This window comes from Akebia trifoliata, chromosome 10, assembly GCF_017979445.1.
Source record: "Akebia trifoliata isolate Shusen 1 chromosome 10, ASM1797944v1, whole genome shotgun sequence".
Classification (NCBI taxonomy): domain Eukaryota; kingdom Viridiplantae; phylum Streptophyta; class Magnoliopsida; order Ranunculales; family Lardizabalaceae; genus Akebia; species Akebia trifoliata.
The window spans coordinates 6,085,312-6,098,888 of NC_141384.1; the positions used below are offsets into that span (position 1 = coordinate 6,085,312).

General features: G+C 34.9%; 1 pseudogene; it reads left to right on the forward strand.

Moving 5' to 3' along the window:
- Positions 1–426: 426 nt before the first annotated feature.
- LOC147392966 (pentatricopeptide repeat-containing protein At5g66520 pseudogene) lies at positions 427–3,100 on the forward strand (annotated as a pseudogene).
- The last annotated feature ends 10,477 nt before the right edge of the window (positions 3,101–13,577 follow it).

Genomic DNA, 13,577 nt, shown 5'->3' on the forward strand with positions numbered 1-13,577 from the left:
CATGAATCATTTTCATACTAGCTTAGACAAAATATCTTTTGTCAAATCTAATCTACCTCTCTACTAAATGTAAGAAATTGTTGATGGCCCATAGTGGGTGGACGCCATCTTGTTTACTTTTCTAATAGGAACCTTGTTGGAAAATTGATCATCAATCAATCCTTCCCATGGACCAATATTAAAAGTATTGATAAAACTATGGCAAAGATAATGAGGACATCTCTACACTATTCACCGGCTATCCAAACCAAGACCACACAAGCAAAGCAAGTAAAAGTGGCCATAACATCCCACTTTCGGAACAACTAGGTATCTTATATTAGCTTAGTTAGAGTTCATGCTCTATTTCTTCAAACATATTTTTAATAACAACGAGAAAGCTAAAAAAAATATTCTATAATCAATGAGCAGTGAAGCCATTCAAGTATCCTTCTATGGTAAACTATTCTCCAATCTCCACAATTGTATAAATAACCATTCTTGATAGAGATGCTCAAAACAAAAGCTTCTCTGCACTTTGGATCATTTCCAGCCCCATTCAAGCCTCGCAAAACCTCATAGGTGATTGAGAAGAAAAATTAAGGATTTCTTTTCTTCTATTTTTTCTCTTTGGAAAACGAGGGCATTTAAGATCATTTTCTACCACCTATTAGTACATAAGAGAGGACTGAGATCAAGGGGCTTGTCATCAGTTTGGAAACAACGAGGGTGTTTCAAAATATTCACTAAACCATGGAGGGTATTCCTATATAAACCTTGATCTACTACGATTTACGAACTTTACATCCGGAAAAAAAACTTAGCAAAGAAAAATGGGTTTCCTGTAAAATTGGTTCAAAAACACTGAGTCACACTACAGATGTTGTGTTTGACTTGAAAATTTTTCATGGACCAAGGCCATCTTCTCTTTAGATGGTATTTTAATGGCCAAACCCAATTTTTATTTCTCTTTCAAAAAACATAATGTCATGCAGGCAAGGTGTATGATAAAGTGGCTAAGTAATTCCACTAGGAAACAATCATTATCATTTCTTTCATCCATGTGTGTATCATTTTCCCGCAACACTAGCGAAAAATTCTTCATTGACCACCCAATTCTACATTTTCTTAATATTTCCTGTAAGTACCTCACGGACATTAAGGCACTTCATGCCTACACCATAACCTCGGGTTTCATTAGAGACACTTTTGCGGCTAGTCGCATTGTAGCGTTCTGCTTTAAATCTAAATCGTGTGCACACGGTCCACAATATGCCCAAGTCATTTTTGATTCCTTAGAAATGCCCGACTCGTACACGTGGAATTCTATGATCATAGGCCTCACGGAGCATGAATCTCCAGAATCTGGCATTGCGTACTATTATCGAATGCTTGATAGAGGTGTCCCACCAGACAAATATTCTTTTTCTCTTCTCGTGAAGGCTTGTATTATACTTGTTAGTAGTAGTAATAGTAATAGTAATAGTAGTAATAAAATAGGGAGAAAGGTACATTGTCAAATTTTGAAGCATGGGGTGGAGGACATGGTTGTTGTTAGGAACTCCATTATGAACATGTATTGTAACATGGGTTGCTTAGTAGACGCGCGCTTACTGTTTGATAAGAGCCCGTGTTTGGATCTCATCTCTTGGAATTCTATGATCTCTGGTTATGGAAAATGTGGGGATGTTAATGCTGCAAGGGAGCTTTTCGAGATAATGCCGGAACGTAGTTTGGTTTCATGGAGTGCCATGATAGATGGGTATGTAAGGAATGGCAAGTTTTCTGAGGCATTGAGACTCTTCAAGGAGATGCAAGCTTTGGGTATGAAGCCTGATGTAGTCACATTAGTTAGTGTGTTGAAGGTTTGTGCGAACTTGGGTACACTTGATCAAGGGAAATGGGTGCATCTTTATATTGACAAAAACAAGCTAGGAATGGAGAAAAATGTAGTTCTTTCGACAGCTCTAGTTGACATGTATGCTAAGTGTGGATGCATAGATGTGGCCTTAGAATTATTTACTAGGATACATGATAAGGATGTAATACTTTGGAATGCAATGATCGGTGGGCTTGCCATGCATGGACACGGACATGATGCATTGAAATTCTTCTCAAGAATGAGGAGGTACGGGACGATGCCTAATTCGACCACATTTGTTACTGTTCTATGTGCGTGTGCCCATTCAGGAATGGTGTCCAAGGGAATTGAGATATTCAATTCCATGAAGGAATACAATATTGAGCCTAGGGTCGAGCACTATGGGTGTCTGGCTGATCTCTTAGGCCGAGCTGGGCTAGTGTGTGAGGCTGAGGAAATTTTATCTAACATGCCCATGGAACCTCAGGCTTCACAATGGGGTGCTTTGATGGCAGCATGTAGGACGCATAACAACATCGAGGTTGGGGAGCGTGTCGGGAAACGTTTGATATCATTGGAACCGAATGATGGAGGCCGTTACATCCTATTATCGAACATATATGCCTCCGCCGGACGGTGGGAGGATGCACGTGAAACAAGGAAAGAAATGGAACACAAAGGGGCCAAGAAAGAGACCGGGTGCAGTTTCATAGAATTTGATGGAATTTTTCATGAATTTGTTGTGGGGAATGCAACTCACCCTCGAAGTGCGGAGATATACGCGATGTTGGGTGAACTAGAAAGGGGGTTGAAGAGAGTTGGATCTGAACAAGATACATCTTACATCGTTTGATTTGATTTAATTTGGCAGACCCACCCACAACATAGTGAGGAACCTCAAATGCGTACAGAGGTTGTAATCAGCTGATGGTGTAATTTGGCATAGAGTCATGCTGGAGTAACATTGAAATCGACATTGTTTCACATATTGATGTGCACAGAACCATAGATGCTTCTAGCTTGCTTCTCAGTGAAAAGCATCGATGGTTCTGTACGCATGCCTACATCAGCAATGTGTGAAATGACGTCAATTTCAATGTTATATATATATTTTCAAATTTTAGATAATATTTTGTACTTATTTTTCTCATACATATGAGATCTTTTCATAAAAAAACAATCATACAATTAAGTTACTTGAATTCTGATTCAATTTAATCCTACTCTTTATGATTTTACAATCTGACTAAGTTCTTGCATCATTGAATAACTTTGGACGTCTTTGTTGCATCTTAATTGATATTCACAGTTTGTTCAGGTCACCTAGAGATCATGCCATTCATAGATTATCGACCTAGAAATGGACACCTAACATCTCCTATCTCTTACGAGGCTCAAGAGCTCTATCAAAAGTTTTCAAAAATTGAAGCTAACGAAGGAAAATGGTAATATATCAGAGGAAATCCTGGTCAACATTAAAACTACTAAAGATCAAGTAGAATCAAAGGGACTTACTGAAAAATATAGAAGGAAATCCCTCAAAGCGTGGTAAAAAACAAACATTAAATTTTGTTTTAATCCAAACAAAAAAAAAATTTCCCTTAATCAATTCTAAACATTTTATCTAGAACCCTGCATTTTAAAATGAATTATAATTTATATATTTAAGTAGAAAATAATTTTAAATTATAAAGTAGTAAAAATTACCATAAATCTCAAAGAGGGGGATTGATTCTTGATCAACCCAGTTGCGGGAACTTGAAGTTCTTATGAGAGGGGAGACACATTCTACGTGGAGTGGGGTAGGTAATGCTCTTAAGGCGTTGGAACCACTAAAAACACACTTGACACAGAGTCAGCGATGAATGTCGCAAGACATTTGTTGAACCCGTTATTCCTGTGGTATAAGAATAAAGAAGATAGATAGAAAACAACTTGAAAATAAAAATAAAATAAAATAAAAACTTATAAATATTGAATGGACGCAATTACAAGATTTGAACAAGGCAAGGCTTTTATTGGACACAATAACTTTAAGACAGATTTTTTTCCTTGTAATTTGTTGTTAGTCTCTGGACATCTGTCTCCCAAGATATAAAACCCCACACGTGTGCAGGGCAACACTCCAAGTATACATGTGCAATCGAACTTGTACTGTGGTTGGAAATACATAGTTCTAGAAATTTCATAACTCCTCAATACTCTGTCGTAACTAAACAAATGACAAACTACAATCATTAAATCCACCATGTTAAAAGTGTATAATTTATTCATATTTATATAGGATGTGCATTTTAAAACCTGTTAAGATGCACCAAACTTTTATCCATCATGATGTCACCATGTGCTAGCTTCAAACCTGACATGACCAACTAAATCAGTCTTAGTAAAAATTGGGCACATATAATAGAGAAATGATAGCTTGGCTTAGTTAGCAAGCCATAGCATCCCACTTTCATGACTAGGTGACCTATCTTGGATATAATAATTAAGTGCAATACCAACTTTTAGGGTGACTTGTGTATTTCTTTTGCTAAGACCAAATCATTCCAACCTTAATAGGTCTTAGATTCATACTCTTTTTTTGGAGAGGCATGAACCATGAATCATGCCTAAAGCTCACATTCCCTCATTTTCATACTAGCTTAGACAAAAAAATCTTTTTTTGTCAAATCTAGTCTACCTCTCTACTAAATGGAAGTACATGTTGATGGCCCATAGTGGGTGGATGCCATCTTGTTTACTTTTCTAACAGAACCCTTGTTGGAAAATGGTTCATTGATCAATCCTTACGATGGACTGATATTAAAAGTATTGATAAAACTATGACAAAGATAATGAGAACATCTCGACACCTTTCACCAGCTATCTAAACCAAGACCACACAAGCAAAGCAAGTAACATCCCACTTTCGGAATGACTAGGTGTCCTATTATGGCATTGTTAGAATGCATGCTCTATTTCTTCAAACATATTTTCAATAACAACGAGAAAGCTAAAAAAATTATTCTATAATCAATGAGCAGTGAAACCATTCAAGTATCCTCCATGGTAAACTATTCTTCAATCTCCACACAAGATATAAATAACCATTCTTGATAGAGATGCTCAAAACAAAAGCTTCTCCTCACTTTGGAATTTGATAGCCAAATGGACCCCCTTACCTTTTTTATAAATGCAAATCCATTAATTACATTTTCACTTAACTCTTCTCACATTAATATAACATATTGACTTTGTGATTCTTACGCATAAATATCACTAATAGTGTAGATTCCTTATTTCCTATCCTTAATAACAATGAGGTTTTTCCATAATGAGATTAGATCTATTGGAATAATTTATTAGCTAGATAATCTTCATTGACAACAAGGTCAATCACTCATTCAATCATTCGAAAAATAAGAGGCCACATGCTAAGATACCCTATGAGAAAAGATACCACATAGAGTCATCACTCTTTACATGAATTAGAATGTTGGTTTAAGCTTTTAGAAAGATTCAATGTTGGAAGTCCCTTGAAGTCATAATCTTAATGTATAAATCCAAGACTAGAAATTTAGCATTTCAACCCAACCAAGTGAATGACACATTTTTTTCATTATGGTTAAGCATGTGTGATGTGGGTTCATAGTGTACAATGATGCATGAGAGGTAAATGGGTTAAAATAACTTCAACTCCCACCCTTTTTGGTCAAACCACCTCAAGCATTTCATGGCTAAGATTGAAGTCTAACCTACTAAGGATGGGAGAGGGTGTTTCACAACATCTTAAGGCTTTTCTAGAAAAGAAAAAAAAAAAAAGAGGATTAGAAAAAAAAATGCAGATGCTAGCTAGAATATAAAATTTATATCATAAATCCACATTGTCCCTTGAACTTCTTGAATGAGCTTGAGTTTTGAATGGAAGAGTTTGTAAGTTGAAGGTTTTAGTATGGAATGATGGAGGTTGGAAGATAGTGGAGGGGGTTTTTTTTTAAGGTTAAATGTAAAAGGTGGTTGAAAACTCTTTAATAAGGTTTTGAGTTGAAAGAAGGTTGGAGATGTTGAGTAGGGATTTTGGTAGAGTTTAAGGTTAATAGAGAAGGGTCGAGAATATGATTTTCTAATAGAAAATGAGACTTTTACAAGTTTCAAGAGATATTTTGGAGTAAAGTGATCTCAACCCTAAAAACAAAGGGAATGAACATGAATTTAAGTTGTTTCTTTTGGGATTTTTATGAAGGTAAAGTGAAAATTGTGATATGAAACCCTAAAAACACATTTGTTCTTTGATTTTTTTACTAAATAAAGGTGAGAAAGAAAAAATATTTTTGGAAAGGTGAATTGGAGAGTGGTATGTGTAAAAATGATGTAGTAGGTAAAAAATAGATTTTGGTTCATTTATAAATAACATATAAAGTATGGGGATAAATGGAAAGATGTGAAAAAAAAATACTTTTGAGATGATGAATAGGAGAATTACAAGTGAAAAGTCTTGTGATTAGTTAAAAGTAGACTTTAATTCTCTTGTAATTATCTCAAAAAGTAATGGCAATTATATAAATTTGAAGTTGGACTAATTAGAAGGTGACATGTGTCCACTTTATAAAAAAAAAATACAAGAGAATATGAGCTTCTTACATTATGACTTAGGTCATGGGTTTGGATTTAAATATTGGATATGAGAATGGGTTAGGCTTAGAAGTGGGCTTGGATTTGGATTTGGAATAATGGTGGGTGTAAGTTAGGAATGAGAATGGAGCTAGGATTTTGAATGGGCTCAAGTTAAGATAGTGAATCAAGGACAAATTTTGAGTATTAAAACAATATGAAATTATGCATGGAAAAAAATGTCCAAGTCGCAATTATTATTAATTGTGGACTCATTAAAGGCCTTTAGGTTTTTATTAGAACAAAAGAGGTGGATTTTTGAAAACTTAGGCTTTTAGTCTTTTGTCAATATTTTGGCCTAAAACACATGTTTTGTAGACTTTTCTCAAGCGGGGCCATGCAAATTGGGAAGTCTACAGTTGGTATGTATGTGTAAACTAATGTTGTTTACTTTGTATAATATTGTGGATGATTAATATATTCTTGGGAATAGGTGACATTTGTAGGGAAATAACTTTTTAAGTCAAATTTTAAGGCAATATGCTGTCGAAAATTTTAAAAATTGTTATAATTTTTAAGTTATATGTTATATTTTTATAAGAAAAAATAAATGAAAAAATATGATAGTAATGAAAAAATATATATATTGACTTTTGGGGGGGTTTAGGTGTTAGATTATTGAATTGATTTAAAATATATATATATTTTGACGAATTTTGCGTTTAATATGCAACCAAGCAATTGCAAAGTTTTATGATGTCAGGAAAATGAGTCTACCAAGTACTGCAATTGCAAACAGTCGCGAAAGACAGGAAATGCAAAGTTTTGCATTTTCTTGCCTTGTACAGGATAAGAGCGAAGCCTTATTACCATAACTTATGTAATCACACTTAGTAACAATCCCTTGATTTATGCAATCATAGCCCATCCAATCTTTTGTAATCTTTGTTTATTTATCCACTTTAACGATTGTAAATATAAATAGAATCATGGTTTCAAAGCTGAGTTTGACGTCTTGTTTCATCCATGGACGATGAGACTGAGTTGTCTCAAACAAGTCAACTCGTCTTGGGCGAGATAAACCTTTTAACTCGTTTTACAAGTATTTACTCATGTACATTTATATGAAAATAATTTTAAAAAAATTATATAAAATAAGATCGATTAGAAGATGTTTAATCATAAATCATATTTTAGTTAGATAATATGTATTTAAATTATAATAATAAAAATAATTATTTTAATTATAATATACAAAATCCCAATTGACTCAATCGAGTTTTATTAATTTGGATGAGATTTTCAAAATCTCGGTTGAGTCATCTCATTTATCTCACAAGATTCAACACACTTGACACATCTTGTCTATTCGGATCATTCATGGACGATACCGAGATGACTCGTGCAAGTCATCTCTGTCTCAAAGGAGATTTAAAACCATGTTAAGAACTCATGGGTGGGAATGTTTTTCAAATCCTGGAGTTTTTTCAAAGGGATCTCAAGTCCTTGTAATAAGTATCATATAAGATTAAAGGATAGAGGTTCTGTCAAGAAGGGAACATTTTTGTTTACCTGTGGAAGCTAAGTTACTAAGTAACAGACACGTCCTCAACTGAAGACCTGTTCTCTACAACTGTTATAACAAACTCTGTATATTTTTTTTTCCAACTTTCTATTTCTGTGTATATAGGCTTGAGACTAGGCAATTCTGTTATGTTTTTTGTTGTATATATTTGATCGATTCCTTCAATAATAATATAGAAAAAAAAAATCTGAATTTCCATTCTCTTATTTTATCATGGTATAAGAGCGATTAGCTTATTTTTTTTTCCCACCCGTCTCTTTCATCTCTTATAATGACTACCATAACCAACACCACCATTCATAACACAAACGACCCTCATAGCACATTGATTAGCATCAATGTTGCAGCTCAAACTCCATTAAAACTTACCTTCACTAACAATGTATCTTGGAAACTACAATTTCAGACTTTTTTTATTAGGTATGATCTTCAAGGATTCATCGACGGATCACATTCTTGTCTAGCAACAATTCTTCAAGGAACCAGTACACCGAATCCAGAACATACACTCTGGATCAGGCAAGATCAACTCCTTCTCAATGCCATTATTGGTTCTCTGTCTCCCACCATAATTTCATTCATTGCTCAAGCAAAAACATCAAGGGAAGCCTGGACAATATTGGCTAATACATATGCCAAACCATCTCATGGAAGAATCAAGCAGGTGAAAAACCAATTAAAACAAATCACGAATGGATCCATAGGTGTCTCTAAGTTCCTTCATACCATCAAGGCTCGAGCTAATGAACTTGCTATCCTTGGCATAGCTGTTGATGATGAAGATCTCTCAGAAAAAAATTTTGAGGGACTTGGTGAAGACTACAAAGAATTGGTTTGGGCAATTCAAACTAGAGATACTCTGATCACCTTTGATGAACTACATGAAAAGCTTCTCTTCAAAGTACCACCAGAACTTAACAATCCTACTTCCCTGCCTCTGCTAATCCAGCCAATAGTGCCTACAATGGGTCACGCAACCTGCCATATTATAATTCTCCCTCTAGCAACAACACAGGTTGGCGCCCGTCGACCACCTCTAGTAATCGATTCCCTACCTCTACACACACTGGAACTAACAATTCCCATTTTGATCCAGCTCTCCAAAACCTTATCTTGGCTACTGCCAAATCTACAGAATTCAAGGCATACAACTACGCGTTATCCCTCTTTCAGATTGATACCAATTGAGACATCCACCAACACCAGTACAACAACACCAAACTCATCCTGACAACCAAAAGCTCACTTTGCTGCCAATACCTCCAACACCCCAACATGGTTATTGATAGTAGTGCTTCTCATCACGTCACTTCCGACTTGAGCAATCTCTCTATTCATGCACCATACAATAGCTCTGATGACATTATGATTTGAGATGGCATAGGACTTCCCATAACACATACTGGTTTCCTCTCTCTTCACACTTCCAATGCTCAATTTTCCTTAACCAATGTTCTCTGTGTACCTAGCATGAAAAAAAATTGATTTCAATTTCCAAACTCCGTATCTCTAACAATGTTTCAAATGAATTTTTACTATCTTATTTTCTTGTAAACGATCTTTGCATAAAAGCAACGCTTTTGAAGGGTAAAACTAAGGATGGTGTATATGAGTGGTCGGTATCATCACCTCTACTTGCCTTTTCGAGTGTCAAAATCAGCTCATTGGAATGGCATCATAGATTAGGACACCCTACCTTTCCTATTTTAAAGCATGTCATCTCTACAAATAATCTAGATTTATCTTCTTCAGGTTTTTTTAAGTTTTTCTTATAATGCATGTCATTGTAATAAGAGTCACAAACTCTCATTTTTCAATTCTACCATTACTTTTAATCGTCCTTTTCAAATAATCTATTCAGATGTATGGACCTCATCAATTATTTCTTATGATGGCTTTAAGTATTATGTAATTTTTGTTGATCATTTTACTAAGTATATCTGGTTTTATCCTCTAAAACAGTAATCCCAAGTAAAAGACATATTCATTAGATTCAAAGCGATTGTAGAAAAACACTTCAATCAAAACATCCATACATTGTACTCTGATAATGGTGGTTAATACATTGCCCTCTCTAACTTTCTGGCTCTCCATGGTATATCTCATCTCACTACTCCACCTCACACATCCGAACACAATGGTTTCTCTTAGCGACGTCATCCTCACATTGTTGAAACAGGTCTCACATTTCTCTCTCATGCTTCTATTCATTTGACTCATTGGTCTATTGCCTTTGTCACAGCCGTCTACTTGATCAATCAGAAGCCAACTCCAAAATTAAATCTCTTCTCTCCTTATGAAAATTTTTTTGGTACTCCTCCCAATTACTCAAAACTCAAAGTATTTGGTTGTTTATGATATCCTTGGCTTTGTCCCTATACTAGCCATAAACTTGACTCTCGTTCCAAGCCATGTATCTCTTTCGGGTACTCTTTAACTCAAAGTTTTTATTTCTGTTGTGATCCCTCCACATCAAAAAAATTTTGCTTTTAGGCATGTTAGATTTGTTGAATCAATTTTTCCTTTTAAATTCTCTCTTACACAAGCTCCACGACCAAAATCAACCTCTGTTTCTACTTGGCTACCACCGGTAATCAACATCAACACCACTACTTCAACACTCATACCACCATCTCTAGTTCATCCTCAACACAACTCCAATGTGAAGCTTCTGCACCCGTTACTTCTCATCTCAACCCAGCCAACACCCAAAACCAACCACATCAAATGACCTCCACAGATCCCTTGCCAACCACTACACCACCAACTCAAACCATTCCATGCAAACTAGAGCCAAAAACAACATTCGCAAACCTATTCAAAAACTCAATTTTCACACCCAATTATCCAAACCTCTTGATCTTGAACCCACCACACCAACCCAATCTCTTAAAGATCCAAAATGGCATAAGGCCATGTCTGAAGAGTATGATGCTCTTGTTCGGAATGGGACATGGGAATTAGTGCCTTCCAATCCTAGTCAAAATGTTGTGAGTTGTAAATGGATTTTTCATATTAAACATAATTTTGATGGCTCTATTGATAGGTTCAAGGCTCGTTTGGTTGCAAAAAGTTTTCATCAACACCCAGGCATTGATTATTATGATACCTTCAATCTGGTAGTCAAGCCTACCACCATCAAACTTGTCCTCAGTGTTGCAGTCAGTTGTGGCTGGATACTTCGTCAGCTTGATGTTAATAACGCCTTCCTGCAAGATACTCTCAATGAGAATGTGCATATGAATCAACCACCAAGTTTCATTGATTAAAACTCCCCATCACATGTTTGTAAGCTACAAAAAGCTTTTTATGGCCTAAAGTAGGCTCCTCGAGTGTGGTATCAAGAACTTAGATTTTTTCTTCTTCAATCAGGATTCAAAAACTCCCATGCTTATACATCACTCTTTATCCTTAAATCTGGTGGACATCTTGTTTATTTACTAGTTTATGTTGATGATCTTATTATTACTGGGGATAATGAATACTTGGTAAATCGATTTATTCATCTATTAGCCTACAGGTTCTCTCTTAAGGATCTTGGCAAACTTTCTTATTTTCTTGGAGTTGAAATTGTTCCCAATCCGCAAGGCTTCCTACTTTCTCAACGCCAATACTTACTTGATTTTCTTGCTCGAACTCACATGTCTGAGGTTAAACTAGTTCAAACTCCTCTTCCATCAGGTACAATACTCTCGCTGCATTCAAGAGATAAATTATCTGATCCTATAGAGTTTAGAGCAGTTGTTGGAAGTCTCCAATATCTGTTTCTCACAAGACTTGACATATCCTTTGTTGTCAACAAGTTCGGTTTATGCACACGCCCACAACTGAGCACTGGACATTTGTTAAGCGTCTACTTCGCTATCTTTGTGGTACTCCTGATCATGGCCTTCAGTTTTACTGTGATTTTCCTCTATCCTTACATGCATTTTCTGATGCTTTACACACCTACTCTGATGTTGATTGGGCGAGCAACCAGAACACTTCTCCTCCACATGTGCTTATATTGTTTATCTTGGTCACAATCATATCTCATTGAGCTCCAAAAAGTAGAAAATCATTGCATGTTCATCTACAAAAGTTGAATATCAATCTTTTGTAAATATAGTTGGATGTCCTCCTTGATGTGTGATCTTGGTATTCAGCTACCTACTTGCCCAATCATTTACTGTGATAATGTTGGGGCAACTCAGTTGTGTTCTAATCCTGTTTTTCACTCCAGAATGAAACATGTTGTTATAGACTTCCACTTCATTCGTGATCAAGTCCAGAGTAGAATTCTCAAAGTTGCTAATGTATCCTCCATTAATCAACTTGTTGATCTTCTCACCAAGTCCCTTCCCAGAGCTCGATTTCTGTTTCTTCGAGACAAGATTGACCTCTCATGTCGAGCTCCATCTTGATGAGGTATAACAAACACGTCCTTGTAGACACCCCATTTTTGCACTCACCTGATTAATTAACTCGTCAACCCGATTGCAATGATTCCCAATGATGGATGATTATTCCAATGCTTTATTCGTTACCAGATATGTTTCAAAAATCCGGATGAAGTATCTCAAATTAACAAAAGTGTAGAAATCACGCTACACTAGGAAAATATAACCCCAAAAACTTAGAAATCATCATTTTTCAGACAAAAAAAAGTTTCATGATAAAAATCACTAAAAATGATCAAATAATCAAAATACCCCTAATCTTAAAATATCCCTAGAGCCTACGTTACGCTTAGAAAATTTCATTCAAACACATAAAATAACAAATCGAAATCAAATAAATCATTTTGCCAATTTTCATAGAATTCAACAAAATTACGAAAATACCCCTCATAAAGTTCACGATCATGCCATACAAAATTTTTTATAAATGATAAAAATCAACATTTCCATTGAATTCCTTACAAAAAATCGATTCCAAAATATCCTACAACATTGAAAAATGACTTAAAATGCAAAAAGTCATCTCCGAGGGTAAAACGGTAATTTTATAATTTTTATAATTAAAAATCTTAAAATTAATAAATAAAATATTAAATAATTAAAGTGAAATATTAATAAAATTAATTTAAAATTTTGAATAAAAAAAAATCGATTAATCAGACTTTTAAGCAAAATTGTTGATGGTTGCCAAGATACTTATTCAAGGACCCCTCCATTTGGGGGTCCAAAGAATTAAAGATATAATAGATGGGGGTTCTCCAAAAAAATAAAGTCAATCAAGTAAGACTAAAGTCAAGATATTAAAGTCAATCAAGTAAGACTAAAGTCAAAATCTTAAAGTCAATCAAATAAGACCAAAACTCAAAACCCTAATAGAGTTCTAATTAAATAATAATTCTATTTAACAATCCTAATTAAATAATAACTCTATTTAATAGAATTCTAACTAAAATATAACTCTACCTAAAATAATTCTAATTAAAATATAACTCTAACTAAAAGAATTATAATTAAACACTAATTTTATCTAAACTAACACTTAAAAAATTTATAAATAGGGGTCCTCACAACCTATTTTCGTATCCAAGAATAAACCATAAGAGAAATAGGTCAAAAAGCT